We start from the raw sequence: 24,631 nt of genomic DNA, 5'->3' as shown, positions 1-24,631 counted from the left end.
GACAAACTGCTAGCAGCAGGTCCCTTGTGGGGCATGTCACTAGAGGACGCCATTTGTATTCAAATTGTTTGTACTCGTCTCTAAAAATATCTGCTAACCTTTCCATGGTGAGTATTTTCCACAGTCGAGTGTGCTATTGCGCCAATGCCGGCACTTCTTTATTCCGCCAGGCCGCAGCGATCACCCTCTTTGCTGCCCCCAAACACGCCCACATCATAGCTCTGTCTGCCTTTGTTTGGTGTTTGAGCAGTGGATCTCTATGGCCCAGGAGAATAGCTTCTATAGAAGTCGGGATGGGATACCCAAGCAAGTCTTTCATCTGTGCCAAAATCTCCTTCCAGAACGGTTTAATCGTGGGACATTCCCACTCTATGTGGCGAAAGTTTCCCAGTAAGCCACACCCTTGCCTGCATAAATCTGAGGTCTCTGGGAACATCTTTTTAACCCGTTCCCTGCTCATGACGGAACCACTCCGTCATGAGCCACGGGCGCCGTGAGCTCATGACGGAGTGGTTCCGTCATGCTGCGGCCGTTGGCGGCCGCTCCGCCCACGCGGCACTGATTCCCTGCCTGTGCGGGCGATCAATGCAAGTGGGCGGAGTCGTGACGGAACCACTCCGTCATGAGCACAGCGCGCCCGTGGCTCATGACGGAGTGGTTCCGTCACGAGCATGGCGGCGCCGCGCTGACCCCGAACCCCCCCCAGCGCCGCGGCGGAATTCGTGACGAGGCGAAGGGGTTAAGCTTGGATGGGTATAGAAACCAATCAAAGAGCGTTTTGTAGTGTGCTTCTCCGAGGTCAAGCGAGTGGTTATTCTTCGCTATGTCTGACCATAGGTGTTTCAATTCCTTTTCTAGGACGCCTCTCCCTACATACCCTTCCAACTGGCGATATAACGCGGGTGTGGAGCTAGAAGCGTGGATACTAGTAGGCCATACAGGAATGATATCACGCCTTTCATTGCGCCCACCTTCCTTACAAAGGATTCTACTGTTATGGGGTCTTGTGTACTTGCTTCCCTTATTGGTGAGTGGAGGGCCCAGTGCTTAAGTTGGAGGTAGCGGTAGTGCTCATTGGGTGTTAGTTTAAAGTCCCTCTGACAATGTACGAATGCAAGTATGTCATAGTTGTGAAAGAGGTCCGATAGCATTATACATCCTCCCTCCCTCCATGCGTCAACTGAGTTTTTTTAAAGGTGTTTAACAAAAGAATTGAAAGGCAGCATTGTTTGAGGTGGAATAAAGGTAAATAAACAAGCCCTCACATGCAAGGTCCATTTCGTTTGATATAAGAAAATGTGCTTCCCAAACTGCTTTCACTTGCAATGTTAAGGGGGACTGAATTAATATTGTTTTACATGTCCACATTAACTAATTTGCCCCCCAATCACAAGAGGCTGTGGCACAGCTGGGACTTGAATGGGGTGCACAGCTTCAGAGGCCACAGCTCTGCACATAACGAAACACATAGCAATGCAGGTCACCTTATCTGCAATGAGTGGCCTTTGAAGCTGTGGAACCGTACCATAAAAGTCCAGGTTTAGCATTGGAAGCACATTTTCTAATGAGGTGTCCCTCGCGCATGACTTGAAACTTAGTTTCACAGCAACACAGTGGTCACCCCAGGGCAAAGAGATAAGGGAATTCTTGACAAGCTCTGAGAAAACTAGACCTTTCTTGTGTGTGTGTGCATGTTGTAAGAAAACAACATTTGCTATGGTGTCCTGGGCGTGGCTCTGCCACAAGCAGCCTGGATTGGAAATGGTGCTAAGATGTGTGTTTGCAGCCAGCATGTTTTGAAATTGGCTGCTCGACAGCTCCCAGCCCTTTCATGAGGAATGCCGTCCATCGAGGTCAGTGTTGGACACAAGCACTTGGTCTATGGGCGGGCGTAGCCCAGAGATTGTTGACAGCATGTCTCTTCGAGACAGCGTATGCGCTGTCTAGCCGAGACCTAAACGGGAAACTGCCATTACAACATGGCTGTTTTCCTGCATACCATTACAACTCAAGCATTACAACGTATGCGTTATAACCCATGTAGTCATTACTACGCATTTCTTTACTATGTATGTGCTTTTTACCACGCATGCCTTTACAACTAATTACGTTCTAAAAGTATGTGTGGTAAAAGCACATAGCTTGTAAAAACATTTAGGCGATCCACGTCGTTGTGAGGAAACAGAGGCTCTTTCGTTTCCTCACAATGACGTGCACTGCCCCTCAGATGACCAGAGGGAACCAGGAGCCACAAGGAGAGAGAGGAACCACGAAGAGAGAGAGGAACCACGAAGAGAGAGAGGAACCACGGGGAGGGAGAGGAACCACGAGGAGAGAGAGGAACCACGAGGAGAGAGAGGAACCATGGGAGGGAGAGGAACCACGAGGAGAGAGAGGAACCACGAGGAGAGAGAGGAACCACGAGGAGAGAGAGGAACCATGGGAGGGAGAGGAACCACGAGGAGAGAGAGGAACGACAAGGAGAGAGAGGAACCGCGAGGAGAGAGAGGAACCACAAGGAGAGAGAGGAACCACGAGGAGAGAGAGGAACCACGAGGAGAGAGAGGAACCATGGGAGGGAGAGGAACCACGAGGAGAGAGAGGAACCACGAGGAGAGAGAGGAACCACGAGGAGAGAGAGGAACCACGAGGAGAGAGAGGACCCACGGGAGGGAGAGGAACCACGAGGAGAGAGAGGAACGACGAGGAGAGAGAGGAACCACGAGGAGAGAGAGGAACCACAAGGAGAGAGAGGAACCACGAGGAGAGAAAGGAACCATGGGAGGGAGAGGAACCACGAGGAGAGAGAGGAACCACGAGGAGAGAGAGGAACCACGAGGAGAGAGAGGAACCACGAGGAGAGAGAGGAACCATGGGAGGGAGAAGAACCACAAGGAGAGAGAGGAACGACGAGGAGAGATAGGAACCACGAGGAGAGATAGGAACCACGAGGAGAGAGAGGAACCACGAGGAGAGAGGAACCACGAGGAGAGAGAGGAACCATGGGAGGGAGAGGAACCACGAGGAGAGAGAGGAACCACGAGAAGAGATAGGTAAGGGGGATTGGGCCTGGGGTGGTGTTTACTTTTTTAGGGTAAAAGTGGGTCGGATGGGGGTGTCGTGCAGGGTAGTGTTTTAGGGTAGGGTCGGGGGTGTTATGCAGGGTAATGTTTTAGGGTAGGGAGAGGACTGGGGTCGGGGGAGAGTCGTGCAGGGTAGTGTTTTAGGGTTTAGGGTAGGGTCGGGTTGTGCAGGGTAGTGTTTTAGGGTAGGAAGAGGACTGCGGGTCGGGGAAGGGTCGTGCGGGAGTAGTGTTTTAGGGTTTAGGATAGGGTCGTGGGGGTCGTGCAGGGTAGTGTTTTAGTGTAAGGAGAGGACTGGGGGTCGGGGGAGGGTGATGCAGGGGTTGTGTTGTAGGGTTTAGGGTAGGATGGGAGTTCGTGCAGGGTAGTGTTTTAGGGATGGGAGAGGACTGGGGGTTGGGGGCAGGGTCGTGCAGGGGTGTTGTTTTAGGATAGGGAAAGGACTGAGGGTTGGGGGTCATGCAGGGGTAGTGATTTAGGGTTTAGGGTAGGGAAAGGAAAGGATTGGGGCTCAGGTGGGGGGGCTGTGCAGGGGTACTAAATTAGGGTTTAGGGTAGGGTAGGGTAGGGTAGTGTAACTTACCTTAGATACTTCTATCAAAAGTATAACTTTACCACGCATGCCTTTGCGTTGTAATAGCATGCGTGGTAAAGGCATATTCGTGGTAAATGGTAGGTCGTGGTGAATGACTATGCGTAGTAATACCCGCGTTGTAATGACACGCATGGTATTAGCGCGCGTTGTAATGTGTCATATTCATCTAAACAGTAGAAAAGGAGGGCGGAGGTACATCATTCCTCAGGTTTACAGGGCAATGGAGGAGGTCTGCCTTTCAGCCAGAAAGACAAGATTCGGTATGCTGAACAAAGATAGGCTTTAATTGTGAATGTATGTCATTACAACGAATTCCGTTGCAACGCATGCCTTTACCACGCATGCGTTACAACAGAATGATTTTTCCTCGCATAATCTTTACCACTAATATTCCTTTACTATGCATACTTGCATGGTAATGGAATACTCTTGGTAAAAGTTATACCCCTCCCCTGTACCCTTCCCCCAATACTTTTTATAATTACCCCTGCCCGTTACCCTCAATTAATATATATATATTTTAAATTTTTATTTCCCTTACCTCTTCACGTCGTCTCTTCGTCCTTCCTTCATGACTGACGTTATACGTCATTTCCTTTCACTTAAAACGACGTCGATTTCCTCTACTTCCCCACGTTATTTTTTATTTTTATTTTTTTTGGGGGGGGGGAACCCCCCCCCCCCCCCCCCCCTCTCCCTTCTTTTCTCTTTTTTTGGGGGGGAGACCCCCCAAGCCCCCTTTCTTTCTTATTTTTGCCTTTAACTCACGTCTTCAACAAGCTGAAAACACACCTTAGAAAATAAAAAAGGACTACACTACTGACGTTAACGCAGGACGTAGCAACGTAGAATACGATGAAGATGGAAGAAGACTTGCGTGGTAAAGACGATCGTGGAAGAAGAACGCGTGGTGAAGACGTCTACGAGGTAAGTGTTGCGTAGTAAATGTTCCTCGTTGTAACGCCATCGTGGTAAAGGATGTTTCCCCTTAATTGTAGGCCTTTGATTTGAACACTCGTTGCTGACATCTGCAGTGACTTGTGGGTCGCAATTTCAACTGCCGATAAAGCTGAGGTTCCAAAGTTGGTGGATTAATTACCATTTAATTAAGTAACAGTAACAGCGCTTAGACGCATCCGGAATGTGGTCTGAAGTGCTATATAAAAGACGAGTTATTCTTATTATTAATTTCATACTCAGCCTGTGCTCTCGCGCTGTAAGGCATCGGCACTATCTAATCAGAGCCACATTTCAAATCTATTCTTCGCTTTTCCCAAAAAACACGAAATGATCCACGAGGCTATAATCCCCGTACAGATCTCGGCGCTCAGAAATTCAATAAACTGTTCATCATTCCACTGTACAATTTCATACCTTTCGAGTCATTTCAGCATTCACTCTAGCCCCAAATCTGCAAACATCTTCACTGTAATAGTATTAATGTCATATTTTTATAAACCCCAAATACTGCAGACTTTGAGGTGTTTACGCGCTGTAATTAACAAGTGTTACTATTACCTAACAATGCCAATTTATCAACCTCAGAAGGCTGAACGGCAGAGTCGACGATCACGAAATTCAACACGTCCACACCAGATGTCAGCAGTGAATGTTGAAGTCAATAAGCAAATAACGTTGAAACGCACTATTTTTTTTATATATATATAAAACTTTCGTCGTAGTTGTGCGCTTTCAATATTTCCCCACCCACTCGTGTCACTCGTGTGACTTTTCATTTCCGTGTCACTAGTGCACACGACCCTGCCCTCGGCAGATTGTCTGAAAGAGCACTGGGTGGGTGAGTGTGCCCCTGCCACGCATCTGGAGGCGCCCCCCAGCCCATATGACATTATTCCGCACACGGTCAAAGGGTTTGCAAGTTCCACAGCTCTGTTGTGAGTCATCTCAGAGTTGCCCACCAAAAGTGCATGTTTCATTTATTTCAAAATGTTTCCATGTTTCTAGGGCAGGGCCCTCACCCGCGTTCAGCTGAACCCTTAGCAAAATTAGCCTGGTTCTTAAAGAATAAAAACATGAACAAATGCAATATAAAATGAGAGATTAACATGCATTGGAAAATAAAATAATGAGAGAACTGCATGTCTGGTGGAATAAAAGGTTTCTTATTAAACCATATCATTCAACGGTATAAATATTTTAACAATTAGTAATTTACGCTTATACATGTGCAGCTTGCACTACTTTTTGGGACTGACGTAAATTTCCAAGTATTGCAGGTGTAAAGTGAAATGTCGTCATATAGATGACTCTCTTTGGTACTCAAGCACATTGGACAACTACTCCCATTTTAGAAGCCTAAGGTTCACAAAGCTGTTTGTCTGCGGAACGTTTGACTTACACATAGAAAAGCTTTCCTTTATAGGTGTAAAACTAATCAACATTTCACAAAGTTCGTTTTTGCACTCATAAAAGGATTTACTAACATGGTGTCAGTGTGAATGAATCTTCTGTGGGAAGCGAGAGAACGTGGTGGGTCCAGGGTGGGAGAGAACTAGTAGTCTGTGGCCACAAACAAATCAGGACCCTTTTCTTTTTGGAAATGTTCAGATATTTGAAAAGAGAAGGAAATATTTCCTGGTTAGAAAGGAAAAGGGAAAAACCCTAAAACTAGGTCTGGGCGGTGAACTGTGCTCTGTTCGTGGAGTTTGGGGAGTTTTCAGAGCTCAGCGGACCACGCAGAGTTCTGAAAAACTCCATTCCGCAAAGCAGAGCGGAGATTTTTCCTCGCTCACGCTCGCCAATGTTAAGTTGGCGAGCACGAAAAAAGAAAATCCAACAGTACACCACCGCCCAGTGAGATGATGGTCGTGACCGCTGGCATTGAGAAACAATACGTTCGTGTTGAGAACACTGCTGCTCGACCAGAAAATCTACTCGAGTGACAGACAGAAGCAGCACACTCTTGCGCTGCGCATGGTGCCGTTCGGGCTGATTCTTCAGTGCGAGAAACACACCCAGCGCTAAAAATCAGCGAAAACGATGCGACCTAATGCACTGCACCGCTTGTGGAACTCCGCATAGCACAGTGGAGTTTTTGGGTCGCCTAAATCCACCCAGGCCTATCTAAACTTTTTTTTTCTCCAATCTTGAAATATGCGTGTGTATATTTTCACCTTTGAATATGGACTTTTCAAAACTTTTTTCAGATGACACCTGGAAAGTTGTGACTAATGCAGGCTTCCAGGCATAACCTGGAAAAGTCTACAGAATTCCAAATGTCACACATCTACACCCATGCGAGGTAGTAAACCGTCAGGTGCAGATTCAGAGTTACAACGGTCTGTGAATCAGGGATACGCTGATCCAGGAAAGATGTGGACATTTGTATCTTTTTATTTTTCTGTTCTTTTCTGTAATTAAATTAATATTGATGTGCATGGGACTCAGTGCACTCGTACCGTCCATCTCAGACAGAGGCACTGTCGGTTCACTCTGGGCACCACTTTCTGAGTTGGCTTTCGGTGACAGAGTGCCCGATTTATATCTTGGCGGGATGGATACTCTGCTGCAACAGCGAGGGAGTATTCACACTGTGGTCCACCTGCCCAATTTAAATGTGGGTGGGTGGCCTGAGACTACTCCACCTCCACCGTGATTATTAAACCCTCTGACAGCCTGACAGAGTAAGGATCGCCAGAGATGGATCTCTAAATTCCGCCCACCTAATTTAGATGGATGGTCCTAACTGCTCGTTACCGCCAGTAAGACCCTGGCGTCATTAACGTAACGAAACTTGCGGGGGCCTCCAAAAAACTACATTGCGGTGCCCTCCTCCAGACTCAGTCAGGAGCTCTCAGGCCAGAGTACTATGCTGAGTGGAGCCCCCTAGAGCTCAGGGGTCCCCCTGCACCGCAGGGGCTGCGGTGGCCTATGTTACGCCACTTCCTGGTGGTAAGGGCCAGTGAAAACTGCTACTTGCTCCCCTTGCCGTTGGAAGAGGATTTACATAGCGAGGCAAGCATTTTATTTAAAAAATATATATATATATACCAACATAATGAACATAATGAACATAATGAAATATGTACATAACTGTTGGACTTTAAAATAAAAAATCTAAAATTAAAATGTACTTTACGATGAAAAGGTTCACAAAATCGAGAATGACTGTCAAAAACATGTTGCCTCTATATGTTTATTCATACGAAACAGCTATCACTGATGTATAGACTGTATTACATATACTGAGATATATGGTAAGAATATACAATTTAAAAACCTCCCACTAGCCAAAATTCACTATTCCTAAAATTCACTTGTACTTTATAATCAGTATAATGAATTTATCAAGCTGCCTCAAATCAAAAGCAATGGATTAATGTATTTATAAGGAATACGTTTTTAATTGAATTGATACCTTTTTGTCTAGTCTGTCTTCACTTTCAACATGGGTAACTGCACTAGCACTTTAAAAAAGACACTTTAGGCTCCAGGACTCTATGGTCCAGTAGAAGGCTGGGAGCCGAAACGCGTAGACCGTCCTCTACCGTTTATGTCACTTTGGTGTAAATAAAACACTTTTGGAATTACCTGCCGGTTGTGGTGCTGTGATCCTTCGCCGAAGCTCCAGGAACTGGGAAGGTGGTTGAAGGAATATCGAGCATATCCATGCAGTGGCTGTTCTGCATATCACAAGCACCTGGGAATGAAGTAAAGTGACGAAAAACTGCAGTCAATGGGAACGGAAAGAGTTTTTGAGAATCGCCGATACTTCTGTCTGCAACTGCGTGGTACCGCGCCTGGAACAGATAAACGCGGCGGCCAGTGGAAGATCGAGGGTGAGTGGAAGGGCGGGGAGAAGCGAACGACTTGTGACTCAGGACGCAGCGGAAGCGGTTTCCGGGTCGTGGCGGCCGCCGAACCCGGTATTCGAAAACCTTTCATTTTCTGTTGTGCCAGGTTTTATCTGGGTAACTGAGGAGCCAAGACTTTCCTTTATGCTCCGGATAGGAAATATACCCACTCATAAGCAAACCACATCAGCACCTGTTTGCCTAAGGGGGACAAAAGTTGACAAAGAACTTTCGTAGCAGACATTTTAAAAGATTACATCTTACTTTGCCAGACATACACTCAGAATTGACCAAAACGATTTTTTGATCAAGTAACACCGGCATCCATTATAAAGATACATATATATCACCGTATTAACCATAGTAACACGAACGGATAAGAAAACAATCGTATCAATCCATAGAGAAGAAAAATGATCCGTTATGGCTGAAAGAGGCAAAAATAGAGCACAAAGAACGAGTGATCTTCTAAATGATGATTCAGTGTCATCAGACAGCACAAAAACTCGAGAAGCTACTGGAGAGAGAAAAAAGAGAACTATCTCATGTGTCATCAGGGAATTACAACAAACTTGCATCCAGGAAGTGAATAAATGGTGGGAAAAGGCAACTTTAGAGAAGTACATCGAGTTTAAAAGAATCCCTAGGGGACCACGGATTTGAATTATGCCCACCCTGAATGACCTGGATGCAGACCTGATTAAACAGTGGCAAATGGACACAAATTAATGCTCCTTTAGACTGATAAACACCTTGATCTCACATGCTGAACGGAAATTATAGAAATTAATCAGCACCATCAAAGAATTGGAGGATGAATTGAATCAATATACTATGAATGATGAGAATAAAGAATTAATTGACACCATGGAAAAGAAAATTAATAAACATAAGGCAGATGTTGAAAAGCGTAAAGCTAGCAAATTTAACAGAGACAGATTGGACTACACAAATGGTCGGATATACACTTTCGCAAGGTAATACGATATGTACAGAAATCGTGTAGTTATGGATAAATGTGCCGGGTATGAAACAACTGGAACAATAGATAGCTCAGATTTAAGCTCCGCAGATGAAGAGCCAAGTATATAGAGTTTGGATTTTTCCGGGGAAATGCACCTGATGCAAATGATCACGCGAAAAACAGGAAGAGGATGAGGATCAACGTAGGGGAGGGGACAATCAAAACCCCAAACCGAAGACAAAGAAGAGGGGGCAAAACCCAAAAAAGGAAGAGGAAGGACAAAGCCAAATTAAAGAAAAACCTCCTTAAGAACAACCTAGTTATAAACATCTCAAATAAAGTCTTAAGCAAAGCGCAAACATCATTGCTTAATAAAGGACTGACATTTTGCCCCATTAAAGATATCAACACACCAAATTTACGCATCGACCTCTACAAATTCTGTCGGAAAGTTAAACTCAAAAAATACTTTGAAGAAAAATCACTTGTAACTAGACATCGAAGAAACTCGAGCCAGGAGATATCACCTTTGAGCTTAAATGACATTCCCACCCTGAGAGCTGCAACATCTTTGCAAACTGGGTCAGAAACAAGTGTAGAACAAAATCAATCCTCTCAAGACACCAATCTAGAATTTTGCCATATGATGAGGTCTGGAACAAATTGAGGTGGCAGAGGTGGTTGAAAACCAAATTCAACTTTTTGTCCACAAGCCCCCCCCCCCCCCCCGGGCAATAAGATTGACTTATTCCATGAGATTATGGTGAAGGAAATCAATAAAATGTCAATTAACAACCCTGGCAATACCAACCAAAAGAAAAACACAAATAGAACAAAAAAGAAATCATGGAATTTAACATTAGAGGAACACAAAGCATTAAAAGAACTAAGAGAAGACCAAAGCATAATATTAAAAGCCTCAGATAAGGGTGGAAACATTGTCATCCAAAATCGTGAGAGCTATATAAAAGAAGCCAATAGACAACTAGCCAATAAATATTTATTTATTTATTTATTTATTTCGCGATTTTTATTGCGCAAACAAATACCCGAAGGTGTCTCGGCGCATGTGACAAAAACGAGAGACCAAGCCGCAGGATTACTGATTGAACAGCCATGTCTTTAAGAGCCTACGAAAACTTATCAAATTGGGGGCAGTTTTTATGGTGAGTGGCAAAAGGTTCCAGAGTTTAGGTGTGGCAACCAGGAAGCGCCTGTCTCCCCAGGTTGCCGTTCTGGTGCGAGGTAACGGAAGCAGGCAGGAGTTGGCGGATCTCGGCTGTCTCTTGGGGCTATACAACTGGAATGCTTCAATCAGAAACTTTGGACCGACGCCATGCACTGCCTTATAGGCAATGCAGAGGGCCTTGAATTTAATGCGGCCCTCTACTCTTAGCCAATGCAGGTGACAAATGGTTGGAGTAGTTGGCTGGCTGCGGGGGATGTCAAGAAGAATTCTTGCAGCAGCATTTTGTATGGACTGCAACTTGGATAGAACGAGTTTCTGAGTATTAAGGAAGAGGGCGTTCCCATAATCGATTTTAGAAAACACTAGGGTGGAGACCAGGGTCTTCCCAGCTGAGGTGGGAAGGTAAGGCAGTATTTTCCTAATTTTCTTTAGAATAAAGAACGCAGATGACACAACCTTGTTGACATGAAGGTTGAATGACAGCTTGCTGTCAAAAATGACTCCCAGGTTTCTGGCCTTATCAACTGGGACAGGAGGAAGGCCCAGCTGGTCAGGCCACCAGGCAGAAGACCAAACCGGGGAGAGATTACCAAAGGTCATGACCTCAGTTTTGTCCGAGTTAAGCCTCAGACAGTTGGAGGACATCCAGGTACTGACAGCAAGCATGGCGCTTTGGAAATTAGCTGCCACCGCTGGGCCGTCCTTGTGTATTGCCAGAACCAGTTGGGTGTCATCTGCGTAGGATGTAAGTCGCAGCCCATGGGCCTTTATTACCCTCGCTAAGTCTGCTACATAGATATTAAATAGCGTTGGACTTAGCGAGGAGCCCTGTGGGACTCCACAGGGGAGTGCAGAGACAGGAGAATAGAAGTTACCCAACTTCACTGTCTGGGTACGGTAGGCAAGAAAAGATGAAATGAGATTTCTAGCCATACCGTTTATCCCCAGGGCTGTGACACGGTCGACCAGAATATCATGGTCGACCGTGTCAAAGGCTGTGGACAAATCCAGCAGAATCAGGACAGCCGCACCTCCCTGGTCCATAATGGCTCTAATCTCATCTGAAGCTTTTATTAAAGCGGTCTCAGTTCCATGACCTTTCCTAAAGCCAAACTGCGTTTCGTCGAGAAGTTGGTGAGTATCGATGAACTCTGAGAGTTGTTTATTCATCAGCGATTCGCATATTTTGGCAGGAAAGGGGAGACACGCTATTGGTCTATAGCTAGCCAGAGCTGTGGGGTCCAGGGAGGGTTTCTTCAGGAGAGGTTTGATCACGGCCTTCTTCCAAAGATCTGGATAGTGACCAGTTTGAAATGCGGTGTCACAGATTTTCATAAGTGGATAAGAGATCACCTCGCTAAGGTTAGCCATCACTGAAGGAGGGCAGGGGTCTAAGGGGGAGCCAGACTTGGTAGTAAAGATAAGTCTGCTGATTTGATCTTGCGTAATGGGAGCAAAGGAAGAGAAGGGATCATGATCGGTGGCGGGTTCTACATCACTGCAGACTCTGGATCTTGTCTCTGCGTTCCCTGCAAAGGATGAGTATATATCTGCTACCTTAGTGGTGAAAAATCTGGACAGAGCATTACAGAGAGACTGAGAGGGTTCGACCCCAGGTCCCGTGGAGGGGGTGGACAGAGTGGTGACCACTGAAAACAGCTCTCTCTAGCAGAGTTGCTGGCATTCTCGATTTGAGCCGAGAAAAATGCACTTTTTCGGGCAATGATAGCCTTTTTGTATATTGTCAGGGCGTCTTTGTAGGAATGCTTGGCTATGGGGCAGTAAAATTTCCTCCAGCGCCTTTCTAAGTTCCTGCAATGTTGTCGGTGGAGCCTAAGCTCTTCGGTATACCAAACCGCCGAATGGGATAATCTGTTAGGTCGCGTAAACTTCTCCGGCGCCACCTGATCAGCAGCATTCCGAATCCAGTCTTGGAAGTCGGAGGCTGAGAAGACAGGATTGGCTATCCCCATAGGAAAGGATAGTGTCAGGATATCTGCCATCTGATGGATATCCGCATTTTTCCAAGCACGGGTCCCTAACCTAGTTCGTGGCCTGGAATGGGGAGGGTTAGCGTGCCGTGTATGGATCCCAAAGATAATGGCCCTGTGATCTGACCAGGTGAGAGGAAGAATATCCTGTACAAAGATGTCTGAGTTATTGGTAAACAGACCATCTAATATGTGCCCCGCCTGGTGTGTAGTTCCCTTCACCAATTGTTGAAGTCCTAAGGTTAGGAGATCATCAGTGAGTTGAGTGGTTTCGTGGTTGCCCTGTTCTTCCAGAGGGAAGTTAAAATCACCTAAGATCATGTATTCCGGCGAACTTATGATAAGATCATTGAAATCAGAGAGTGTGGCAAGGAAAGAATTTCGGGGCCCAGGAGGTCGGTATAGCAAAATTCCCTTGAGGGCTTGTATGTGATTAATATTAATAGCAAAGGTGGCTGCTTCACAGTTAATGGACTGTATGAGATCGAGTGTAGTGCGATAGAGATTCTTGTAAATGATAGCAAGTCCGCCACCTCTTCCTATATGTCTATCATGCCTAGCGACACTATAGCCATCAGGGGTTGCCAGACAAAAGTCTGGTCCTGAACCAGCATCTCCCCAGGTTTCAGTGGCAAAAAGGAAATCAAGATCATGGGCGAGAATAAACTCGCTGATCTGTAGGCTGTGACAGGGAAGGGAGCGCGTATTAATGAGCGCTGCTCGATAACCATGGGGCTGAGTGATATGCAATTCATGAAAAGGTATATTGCTAGGGGGGTCTAAGGCTGAGGAGCCAGGAAGATGAGGTTGCGGAAGTTGGTATTGACACCCAGGGCAAGGGGTGGGGGTAACGCCCACTGCAGTGGAGGGAAGCCGAGTAATGCAATGTCGGTCGGAATGGCCAGGGTTCAACTGTCTTAGTTGCAGGGAAGAATAGCATAGTGGAGGGCCAGAAGTTATGGCCCTGGGCCGAGTTCGGTCGCGGACGGGCGCAGACGGGCGCAGACGGGCTTGCCACTGGCGCGCCTCCGGCGCGCCCGCTGCGCGCGCCCGCTGCGCGCTTGCATGACTCTGTGTTTTATAGTCTCCCCGTCTGAGAGCGTAAATGCATGTTACAAGATGGCGCTCAAAGTTTAGGATCTAGACCGATCCAAGATGGCGCTCAAAGTATAGGATCTAGACCGATCCAAGATGGCGCTCGTGACTAGGAAGAGAGAGAGAGAAAGATCCTGCTCAAGCGGCAGGTGAGTGAATTCTGATTTTAAATGAGGGTATGCGGTTCAGAGTGCAGATAAAAACACAGTAAACACAGTAAAAGACACAATAAACACAGTAAAAGACCGAAATCCGGTCAGTGAACTAGCAGCAACGAAGAAAATATTAGTATCAGCAAATGTCCCTGAATAGGCAGCAGCAAGTACCCATGGAACAGGTAGTGGCCCCGTTACAACTGACTCCTGCGGCTGAGGCTAAGCGTCATAATATCATTATGAAAAAATGAAAATAAATCCAATGACGACCTGGACGGAGGAATACCATCATAAATTACTGGTATGGAAAGATAAGAACCTTATTGATCTGGAAGAATTCTTATATTTAAAAACTGATCATACAATCACCGCAACTATTTACTTTCTCCCTAAAGTGCATAAATCAACTCAAAATCCACCGGGAAGACCGACAGTGAGTTCCATCGGTTCTCAGCTAGAATCAACATCTCGATTCATTGACATCTTCCCCATGAGCAATGTTACAGCACTTCCGTCCTATCTAAAGGATACGATGGACTTTTTGAAAAAAAATTAGAAAAATTATTGGAAAAACAACTATATCATGGCCTCAATTGATGTCTCGTCACTTTACACTTCCCTCCCCCACTCTGATGGAATTGCAGCGGTGAAGCAATTTTTACAAACAAGGTCCATAAGCCATCTCGAGCACTCGGATATGTTAATAGAAATGCTCACATATTGTTTAACACACAATGTTTTTTATTCAAAGGTGACCTTTTTATCCAAAAGCAAGGAACTGCTATGGGGACATCGTTTGCGCTAACTTATGCTAACTTACTGATGGTTGTATGGGAGACAGAAGTATTGAGGAATGAAAAATCTGGGAACATTAAATTCTGGTCGAGATTCATAGATGACCTTTTCATCATTTGGGAAGGTAATTGTAACGACCTCCAGAACTTCCTAAACTCTCTCAATACCAACAAGTACAATCTAACCTTTACATTCACTGTAAGTTCAGCGAACATTATTTTCCTGGATGTAGAAGTTTTTATTCAAGGTCAAAGGATATGCACAAAAATGCACAGGAAGCCCACCGCCTGCAACAGCATCATGCATGCGAACAGTGGGCACCCACAAAATCTTAAATGGAGCATTCCCTACGGGGAAATGCTGCGAGCAAAAAGGAACTGCTCTGAAACATTTGACCTGAACCTACAATTAAAAAATATGAGTGAGCGCTTCTTACAAAAAGGATACCCCCTGGAGGTAATAACCACCGCTAGAAACAGAGTCACTGCAGCAACAAGAGCAGATCTATTACAAACAAATAAAGAGAATCCAGAGAGATGCAAAAAAAGAAATGAGACTACGACCAGACTAATCATTGACTTTAACAATCAAAGCAATGAATTGAAAAGGATCATTCGGAGGCACTGTAGCATTTTAATGTTAGATGAAACTATCCAAAGGGTATTGTCTCCCCAACCCAATATTGCGTACACAAAAACAGCATCTTTGGGAGACATACTCACACAGAGTCACTTTGAGTCCAAAAAAGACGTTATATCATCATGGCTCAACATTCCGGGATTCTGGAAATGCTCCAAGTGCAGAGCTTGTGATCACGGTAAAAACATGACTACATACCAGCTCCAAAATGGTCAAACTGAGAAAATTGTGGATCACATCATATGTGAATCAAAATTTGTTGTATATCTTCTGGAGTGCCCGTGCAAAAAATTGTACGTAGGGAGCAACATCAATAAATTAAAGTTACGAATTTTACAACACCTACGAGCCATAAAAAACAAAGATTTCCCGTATCCAATGGCTAAACACTTCCATGAATTTAATTCTAGTGATTGAAAACAACTGAAATACTCAGGAATCAAGATCGTAAAAAAAAAAGAAAGAGGAGGCAACAGGACTCTCAATCTACATAGAACTGAGTCTAGAACAATTTTAGTCATTGGTACTGAGAACCCGTCAGGACAAAAATTAGATGCTGAACTACAAGTTCATCTGTGATGAAGAAGGAAGGAAGATAAGAACTGACTGATGAAGTTTATGGCAAGAAATTAAATAATTGAGGGGACATGGGAATCCAGGGATAACAAAATATCTGGAAGATATCATCATTGCTGCTAAAATTTGCTTTTTGATATACATGGAATAGATGGGAGAAAGAATATTAAGAACATTGTTTTTTCAGTATGTTCAACAAACTATAATCCTTTTAAATGCCTTTATAGTTGAGGACTATAACAAATGTATCCTTTTAGGTGGTATGACTGATACATTTTGGAACCTAGTCGTGATTTTTTTATCCAACTGTTATTGAAGGTTCAGGTTATTAATTATGTACTTTGCAGTTAATCGTCCTTTGAATCGTCTTTTGAATTAGATTTAGGGTATTAATGTCACTTTACCAACATAATGAACATAATGAAATATGTACATAACTTTTGGACTTTAAAATCAAAAATCAAAAATTAAAATGTACTTTACAGTGAAAAGGGTCACAAAATGGAGAATGACTGTCAAAAACATATCGCCTATATATGTTTATTCATATGAAACAGCTATCACTGTTGTATGGACTGTATTACATATACTGAGATATATGGTAAGAATATACAATTTAAAAAACTCCCACTAACCAAAATTCACTATTTTTAAAATTCATTTTATAATCAGTATAATGAATTTATCAAGCTGCCTCAAATCAAAAGCAATGGATTAATGTATTTATAAGGAATATGTTTTTAATTGGATGGATACCTTTTTGTCTAGTCTGTCTTCACTTCCAACATGGGTAACTGCACTAGCACTTTAAAAAAGACACTCTAGGCTCCAGGACTATATGGTACAGTAGAAGGCTGGGAGCCAAAACACGTAGATCGTCCTCTACTGTTTATGTCACTTTGGTTTAAATAAAACACTTTTGGAATTACCTGCTGGTTGTGGTGCTGTGATCCTTCGCCGAAGCTCCAGGAACTGGGAAGGTGGTTGAAGGAATATCGAGCATATATATATATATATATATATATATATATATATATATATATATATATATATATATATATATATATACGTATATATATATATAAAAGAAAACAGTTTGTCATACGGCTCTGTCGTGCTTGAAGGAGCTGTGCATCAAACTGCAAAAAGCTTTGACAGGAACCACCATGAATGTGGATCCTGGCAATGCTGTAAGAAATGACTTCCGGCTTGGTGGTCATTTCATAGTTTGGAGAGCGGATGAGAAGTCAAGGTGACAGAGTAAAGGACTCCATCGCAATGACTGCCAAACCTCTATCCCCCAAATGATAAATTGGCCCCAGGGGGGGGGGGGGGGGTGTGAATGCAGCAAACTTCCAAGTTTAAGCAATCCAAGGCTGTGTGTGTGATCTTCTCTTTAGATCCTTGGTGCCCTACCATGCACTTAGGGTTATACATCTTGGCAACCAATGGCACGACTCCAGTTATGCATGACTCCGCCCACTTTGTAGGAGTTCTTGATTCCAGAATCCTTGTGACGCAGTCCAGACAATCAGTCATTCCGGTTACAGCAAATAAAGTCTTTTCACCCCTCCCGCCTCCAACCTTCATTGGTATTTTGCACTATATGGTTATTGATCATATACTATTTGTCTAAAAATCACATGCAGTAGGATGATTGTAAATCTTATAAAAAATTCAACAAATACTGTACAAAGTAGGGTAAAGGTTAAGCAAGATCTCATCATATTTTATCACACATCCCTGTCCTGTTTGTCTAAAACAAAACATAGGTTGAAACCAGCCTGCTAAGAGCATGGTGATATTAGTTCTTTATAACACACCAAGTCATGAAAAGGGCTGATGTCATATTTCAGTATCACCTCCAGTAATTGGCCAGTGTGTCCTATTCCGCACCTTCATTGGTATCTTATACACCTTTCTTAAGCATGGTCTTCTATGGAGTGAGGGGGTCCGCACGTACCTGGCACCTGTATGAATTTACAGGATATTTGAACACTGCTTCTTGATCAGAATTTCTGCAGAAGTTCAATGCTACTTTTCTTCCTTCTTGCTATAAGATCGAACACACAAGATCACCTTCCCTTGAAGCCATACTTCAGCTACTGTATTAGTGCATTTACGAACAGTGTGTGTATCAGAGAATGGGAAGTTGCCTTCTTCGCTTTGTTAGCGCAAATCTTAAACAAGCCTTGGCAGTACAATCACACATTTTATTAGCTGCACAAAAACAAGTTAGCCTGCTTTCTAGGCCTTACACATATCCCATCCACTGCATTAATTGTGCACTAACAATGACCATGTCAGTGTAGAACCAGACCTCTATGGTAAGTAACACTAAAAATACAGATAGGAGCAATGCTGCACACATCAGGGGTATTACCACATCACCAGGGCGCGTCCTCCAGCCTGCCGCACTAGGCTGGACATGCATTCGAAGCAGCCTAGGGGCTGATGCGCACACCCTGGCCTGGAATGGCAGACTGGGCGCCTAGTTAACACCCCCAGGTACAAGTGCGCACTCCCTGGTCTGCGTTGGCAGACCGGCCCATGTTTCTGAGCATCGTGTCAGTGCCTCTTCTTACCCTGTGTAGCAACGCGCGCGCACTTCCCCACTGCATTGACAGCGAAGATGTGCTCAGGGCTCTGAGGCCACAGTAGAAAATCAGCACCCTCAGGAGAATCCCATGGGAAGAACCAAACTACATGGCAGAGGAAGCCCCACGTGGGAGGTTCCTCATCACCTGGTCAGGTAACATCCATAGGTACGCGTCCGGCCTTCAGCCTACTACCACCCGCTGCACCCATCAGGGTTTCCCTGGGGGGTGCCCTCATGGCATGGGGCGACCCACCCAGGGTTGGCTGAGGCATCAGTGATGTCAACCTAGGCAGGGGTGCAATGGTGCCCCACAGTCCTGCTATGACAGCCCAATACAATGTTGACAGGCTATCCAGTGAATGGTACAATCAGTGCTGCGTCCCACTGCCAGCCAGTGCTGTACCCGCCCCAGGTATGTGGTGTACCTGTTTACGGAATGCACAGAGGTACAGCACCTAAACCCATTGGGCAGCACCCCCTACCCAATGCAGGCGAGGTGGCCGCGCACACCTTCCCTCTGAAGTACGGTGGGAAGGAGCCCAGATTCCTAAGGGCCTGTGGTGAGAGTCGGCAAAGACTAGGAGGAAAAAATGAAAAGGTTTGGGGCAAATTCCCCTAAGACGGGCCAATTTAGACACTACCCCTAAACTCCACCCATTTCTGACCCCTAAAAATCCCTTCCTAGAGCTAAATCGCCCTTCCCTGTTCTCTTAAAATCCTGCACCACCCCTAAATTCCAGTCATCTCTAAACCCTATAAAAAACCCTCCCCACCCCTGAAAACTACCCATTAATGACCCAAAATCCTCTCACATCCCTAAACTCCCTCATACCTGAAACCTAAAAACACTTTCCATATATAAACTCTACCTTTACATGAACCCTTAAAACCCCCACACCACCCTAAATGCCACCCATTCCTGGACACTCAACACCCATAACCATCCTAAAAATCTTCCTATGACTGAACCTTAAAAACACCAGTTCTAAACCCCACCCATCCATATAACCTAACAATTCTCAACACTCCTACACGCCACCCACCCGTAAACCCTAAATAACCCTCACCAGCCCCAAAATCCTCTAATCAGTGAACCCTAAAAAACCCTCACCCCCCTAAACTCCAGCTAAACCATATAAAATCCTCACCACCCCCTAACCTCCATCCATCCCTGAACCCTAAACACCCTAAAAACTCCTCATTACCCCTAAACATCTCCTATCCCTGAAAGCAAAAAAAAGGTAACTACGGCTAATCTTCACCTGAGTGTGTGATTATGAATGTTACCTTAAAATTACATTTCCTTCACACTCTTTCCTTTAATTTGGGATTTATATGTATTTCATTACACATGTCTCGCCTTAAAATTGGTTTCCGTGATCTGGTTCCCTTCCATGTGGTTTCTCAATTTTCGTTTTTCCATTAATTTACATATATCAGTAGGAATCACGTCATCCATACTAATAGGCAGTATATTTTAAGAGTGTTTGGTCTGGAGAAGCACGCACTCTAGATTTAAATCGTACCACAGTGGTTGGGGTTGCATTTACTGATAAAAATGTATTTCTACCCAAATAAGCCCTTTTTAGCAACATTAGGATAATGAAAGACTGGGGTGGGGGGAGGGGGTTGGGGAGGGGGAACGTTCTAATGGGGTCACACAAAATACATCACAAAATCCTGTCATCACCTCACAAGAAACTCTACACACCCTGGGGCTTATTTACATGGGAAAAGTGATGCAAATGTGGCGCAAGGGGCTTGTAAATCTGCCCCCCTATATCTAAGATGTGACCTAATTGTCCTACTTGGTCCATAATCACCATCAAATCTTGGGTCGAAGAAGGCTACCTCCTGGCTACATTTTTGTTAAATATATACACAAAGACGGACCACAGGAATTTAATAAATTGGATGGGGATGCACCAGAAATTCAGAACATTTCTGCTTCCGTCCTCTTCTGTGCTGATGAGTCAGTATTTCTGGCAGACAGTCCAAATGCTTGAAAAATTACTCATGCACACAGAACATTTCTGCAAAACAAGTCTGGTCAGCAATGACGAACACCCCAGCGACAGGAACCTCGAAGAGGAAACCTTGGAAATCCTGCCACAGACCCGCAATCCTCTCAATGGCAGCTCTCCCAGCAGGGGGCGCATTTACACTTGTTGAGCTACAATCCTGGAAAAGCTCATGAGACATGGCGAGCAAAAAGAAAAGAATGCTCATCCCCCTTGATCGACACACGGAGGGAAGAATGTCTCAGTCCTGACAACAAAGTCAACCAGAAGAAGCATACAGCACAGGAGACAAGGGAAGTGAGTCTTCCACCTGAGACATTCCTTGCTCTTTGCTTCCCTCAAGGGCCAGGGTCCTAAAACACCTTACTGAAAAAAACACTACCTAAAAACTATCCAAAAAGAATGGCAGGAGAAGGCAGACCGGGAGCTGCCTTCGGATTGACACGCTACCAACCATCAGTAGACTCCAGGTGTCTTCAACGTTGGTTGCTTTCTTCCGGTACCACCTGGTGAATGTGCTACAGACAAGGTAACCATGGCATGGCTGGTTCCAGTGGCTCAGTTGACTAAGTCCTCCACTCAAGGATTCTCGGTTTGACCTCATTTTCACAGGTTGGAATTCCAGTGGGTCCACTTGGCCTTTTATCCTTCTGTGGTCGATAAATTGAACACCACTGAGTTGGGTAACAATAAATATATGACTTTGTTGAGCAGTTACACAGTTTATAGATTATAAAACATGTATGTTACCCCAGAGGGCGTTCTATCGCTGTCACCTAATTTTTTAAGATCAGCACATGATAAAAAGTAATCAAACAGTTTTGTTTTTAATGCCTTTCATGTTTTTTCACCACTAGGCAGTTTCACCATAATACAATGCTTCACACAGACCCACCACAACAACAAGGAGGATGGTGTTATTCAAGGATGACAAAGCCACTACCAGAATGAAAGAAGTACAAATACAAGGATGTGGATCTACTGACCAGATCCAACCTTCCCCCAATGTCCTAATGCTATAAAGAACAATAAAGAATCATTCATGGTGCCTTTTTAGATCCCATGTCCGACCGCACCATCATATACCCTTACTTATGAATCCTCTGTGGCCTAAACACATGGTCTGACAAACCCTAAATGCCACAGCCTAATAACATCACCCCTGGAGTAACCACATACAATCTCTCATAAATCACATCTGGACAGACTCACACAGCTGAATATATACTGGACCCACACAGCTGGACATACACTGGACTATCACAGCTGGACATACACTGGACTCACACAGCTGGATATACACTGGACCCACACAGATGGACATACATTAAACTCACAGATCTGGGTATACACTGGACTCACATAGTTGGGCATACACTGGACTCTCACAGCTGGACATACACTGGACTCACATGGGTGGACATACACTAGACCCACACAGATGGACATACACTAAACTCACACATCTGGACATACACTGAACTCACATAGTTGGGCATACACTGGACTCTCACAGCTGGGCATACACTGGACTCACACAGGTGGACATACAATGGACTCTCACAGCTGGACATACACTGGACTCACACAGCTGGGCATACACTGGTCTCACACCTCTGTACATACACTCTGGATTCACACAGCTGGGCATAAACTGGACTCACACAGCTGGGCATACAATGGTCTCAAACAGCTGGGCTTACACCGGATTCACACAGCTGGGCATACACTGGACTCCTCACACAGCTGGGCATACACTGGACTCTCACAGCTGGATATACACTGGACTCTCACAGCTGGACATACACTGGACTCACATAGCTGGGCTTACACGGATCTCACAGCTGGGCATACACAGGACTCTCACATCTGGACATACACAGGACTCCCAAAGCTGGACAAACACTGGACTCCCACAGATGGGCATACACTGGACTCACACAGCGGGACATACACTGGACTCTCACAGCTGGACATATACTGGACTCACATAGCTGGGCCTACACTGGAATCTCACAGCTGGACATCCACTGGACTGTCATAGTTGGACATACACTGGACTATCACAGCTGGGCATACACTGGACTCTCACAGCTGGACATACACTGGACTCACACAGCTGGACATACACTGCACTTGGTCTTCTGCAATCCAGGGCGAAATTGCCACAGTCCCAAGGATGACAATTTCCTCATCTTGATGGACCTTTATATTCTAACAAAACCTTTCACCAAATTCATATCTAATGTGACAAGGGAAAAACTCTACGGAGAACCTTGAAGTGGACCTTACAAAATAAACATAAACACAAACAGATAAACTCAAAAGAAAAGCAGTGACTAGAAGTAGATTGCCTTCATTCACGTTGTCTCCATGAACATGCGAAGACAACAAAAGGCAAACAGAGGAAGCCTTGTATGAATGATGATGTAAAAAAAAGACAAAAGCACACATATGTGCCCTTCAGTGATCATGATACATATCCAACAGCCTACTGCATAAAACATTCCTAAAAACAGGGGGTCAGATGTACGACCCTTTTTTGTGCTCGCAAACGGGAGATCGGCCCGTTTGTAACTGCAAAAAAGGGTCACGGCATGTACAAAACACTATTTTGCGAGTCACTGACTTGTAAAATAACATTTGGGACTCAATGCCATTTACTATTGTTTTGTGACCGCATTTGCAGCCGCAAAACACTCGCAGTTTATCACCTACTTCAAGAAGGTGGTAAACCACTCGCAAACGGGAAGGGGTCCTCAGGTGACATCTTCCCTTTTGTGAATGGGTGGGTAAATATTTTTTAAGAGCAGCCAGTGGTCCCAGGGAACACTGCCTATCTGGAGAAAACTACTACCACAGTGTGCTCCTCACAGCAACTATCATGTAATTCCATGACCAAGCGAGATGGAGAGGGTCAGCCGGTGCCCCCTCAGATGCTTATCTCCCAGGGCTAATAAAAGATCCCACTACCAATCTACGCACCCATCCCAGCACTGAATATCAACAATGAGTCCCCGACCAGAGGTGTGTTTCTTCCAGAACTTAAGACATCATGCACACAGCTAACAATTAAAAATAACTTGGACTCACAGATTCCAACAGCTGCAGACCTAGTTCTAACATCTCATTCCTTGGAAAACTGATAGAAAGGGCAGGCTTCTCCCAGATCTCAAAACACCAGGAGGAAAAGTCCTTGTCTCTGACCACCAAAAAAGGCTTCTGGACAGGAAGAGGCACTGAATCCAGCCTGATGTCCATTTGAGGCGGCCTGAAGAATACAGTGGATAAAGATGGAGCAGTAGCCCTCATTTTCTTGAACATACCAGCATCATTCAACACCACACATCAATAAATCTTACTGAGTAGACCAAGGGATATACCCTTGACTGGATCAGCTCTGACCTTAATGATAGTTGAGCATCATCTCTATGCAGGTCTTCTCCGCCAACCATTGAAAGTGGAGTTTGGAAAAGGTCAATTTTGTCATCACTTTTGTTCAATGTCTATGAAAAACCACTCCCAGAACTCATCAATTATTTCAACCTCATATGAGACAGCTATGCTGATGACATCAGGATGATCCTCAAACTGGATAATACAAATGACCTCGAGTGCTCTCAAAGTTAGATGTTGGCCTCAAAACTAAGTCTGGGTGGGGAACTCCGCTACGCTCGCAGAGTTTGCGGAGTTTGCGGAATTCTAAAAAACTCCGCTCCACAGAGCAGAGTTTTTTCCCTCACTCGCGTTCATCAATGTCAAGTTGGCGAGTGCGAGCAAGGAAAATTCACCTCCCGGAAAGATTTGTCCTCGTTCGCGATTGTCAACTTCAAGTTGGCAAGCCCGAACGTGGAAAATCAACCTCTCGGTGAGATTTTTCAACGCGGGTGGTCAGATTTCTCATTACAAGTGGTCGCGTATGCTTGCGACCGCTCGCGTTGAGAAACCACCCTCTCGCGTTGAGAAGGCTGCCGTTCGAGTAAAAATCTACTCAAGCGGCAGAAAGGAAGCAGTGCCCGCTTGCGCTGTGCATGATGCCATTCGTTATGATTGCACAGTGCGGACAAGCACCTGGCACTGAAAATCACAGCGAACTGCATTTATCTAAAGAAACT

The 24,631-nt window shown here is 44.9% G+C and overlaps 1 protein-coding gene across 2 annotated transcripts in view; it reads right to left on the bottom strand.

Annotated features, from left to right (window-relative positions):
- The window catches only part of GPR176 (G protein-coupled receptor 176), a 322,827-nt gene that overhangs the window by 281,126 nt on the left and 17,070 nt on the right, over window positions 1-24,631 (bottom strand). Inside the window, exon 1 of one of the 2 annotated variants that reach the window (XM_085628097.1) lies at window positions 8,230-8,421. The exons of the other annotated variant lie outside the window; for it this stretch is intronic. The gene's annotated coding sequence lies outside the window, so the exon portion shown is untranslated. Of the gene's footprint in view, window positions 1-8,229; window positions 8,422-24,631 lie in introns of those variants that run through there. 2 annotated transcript variants of the gene reach the window in all.

The sequence above is a fragment of the Triturus cristatus genome, chromosome 9 (genome assembly GCF_964204655.1).
Source record: "Triturus cristatus chromosome 9, aTriCri1.1, whole genome shotgun sequence".
NCBI classification, from domain to species: Eukaryota; Metazoa; Chordata; class Amphibia; order Caudata; family Salamandridae; genus Triturus; species Triturus cristatus.
The sequence above is the reverse complement of the archived record's forward strand: the minus strand, read 5'-3'. Positions and strand labels throughout refer to the sequence as shown.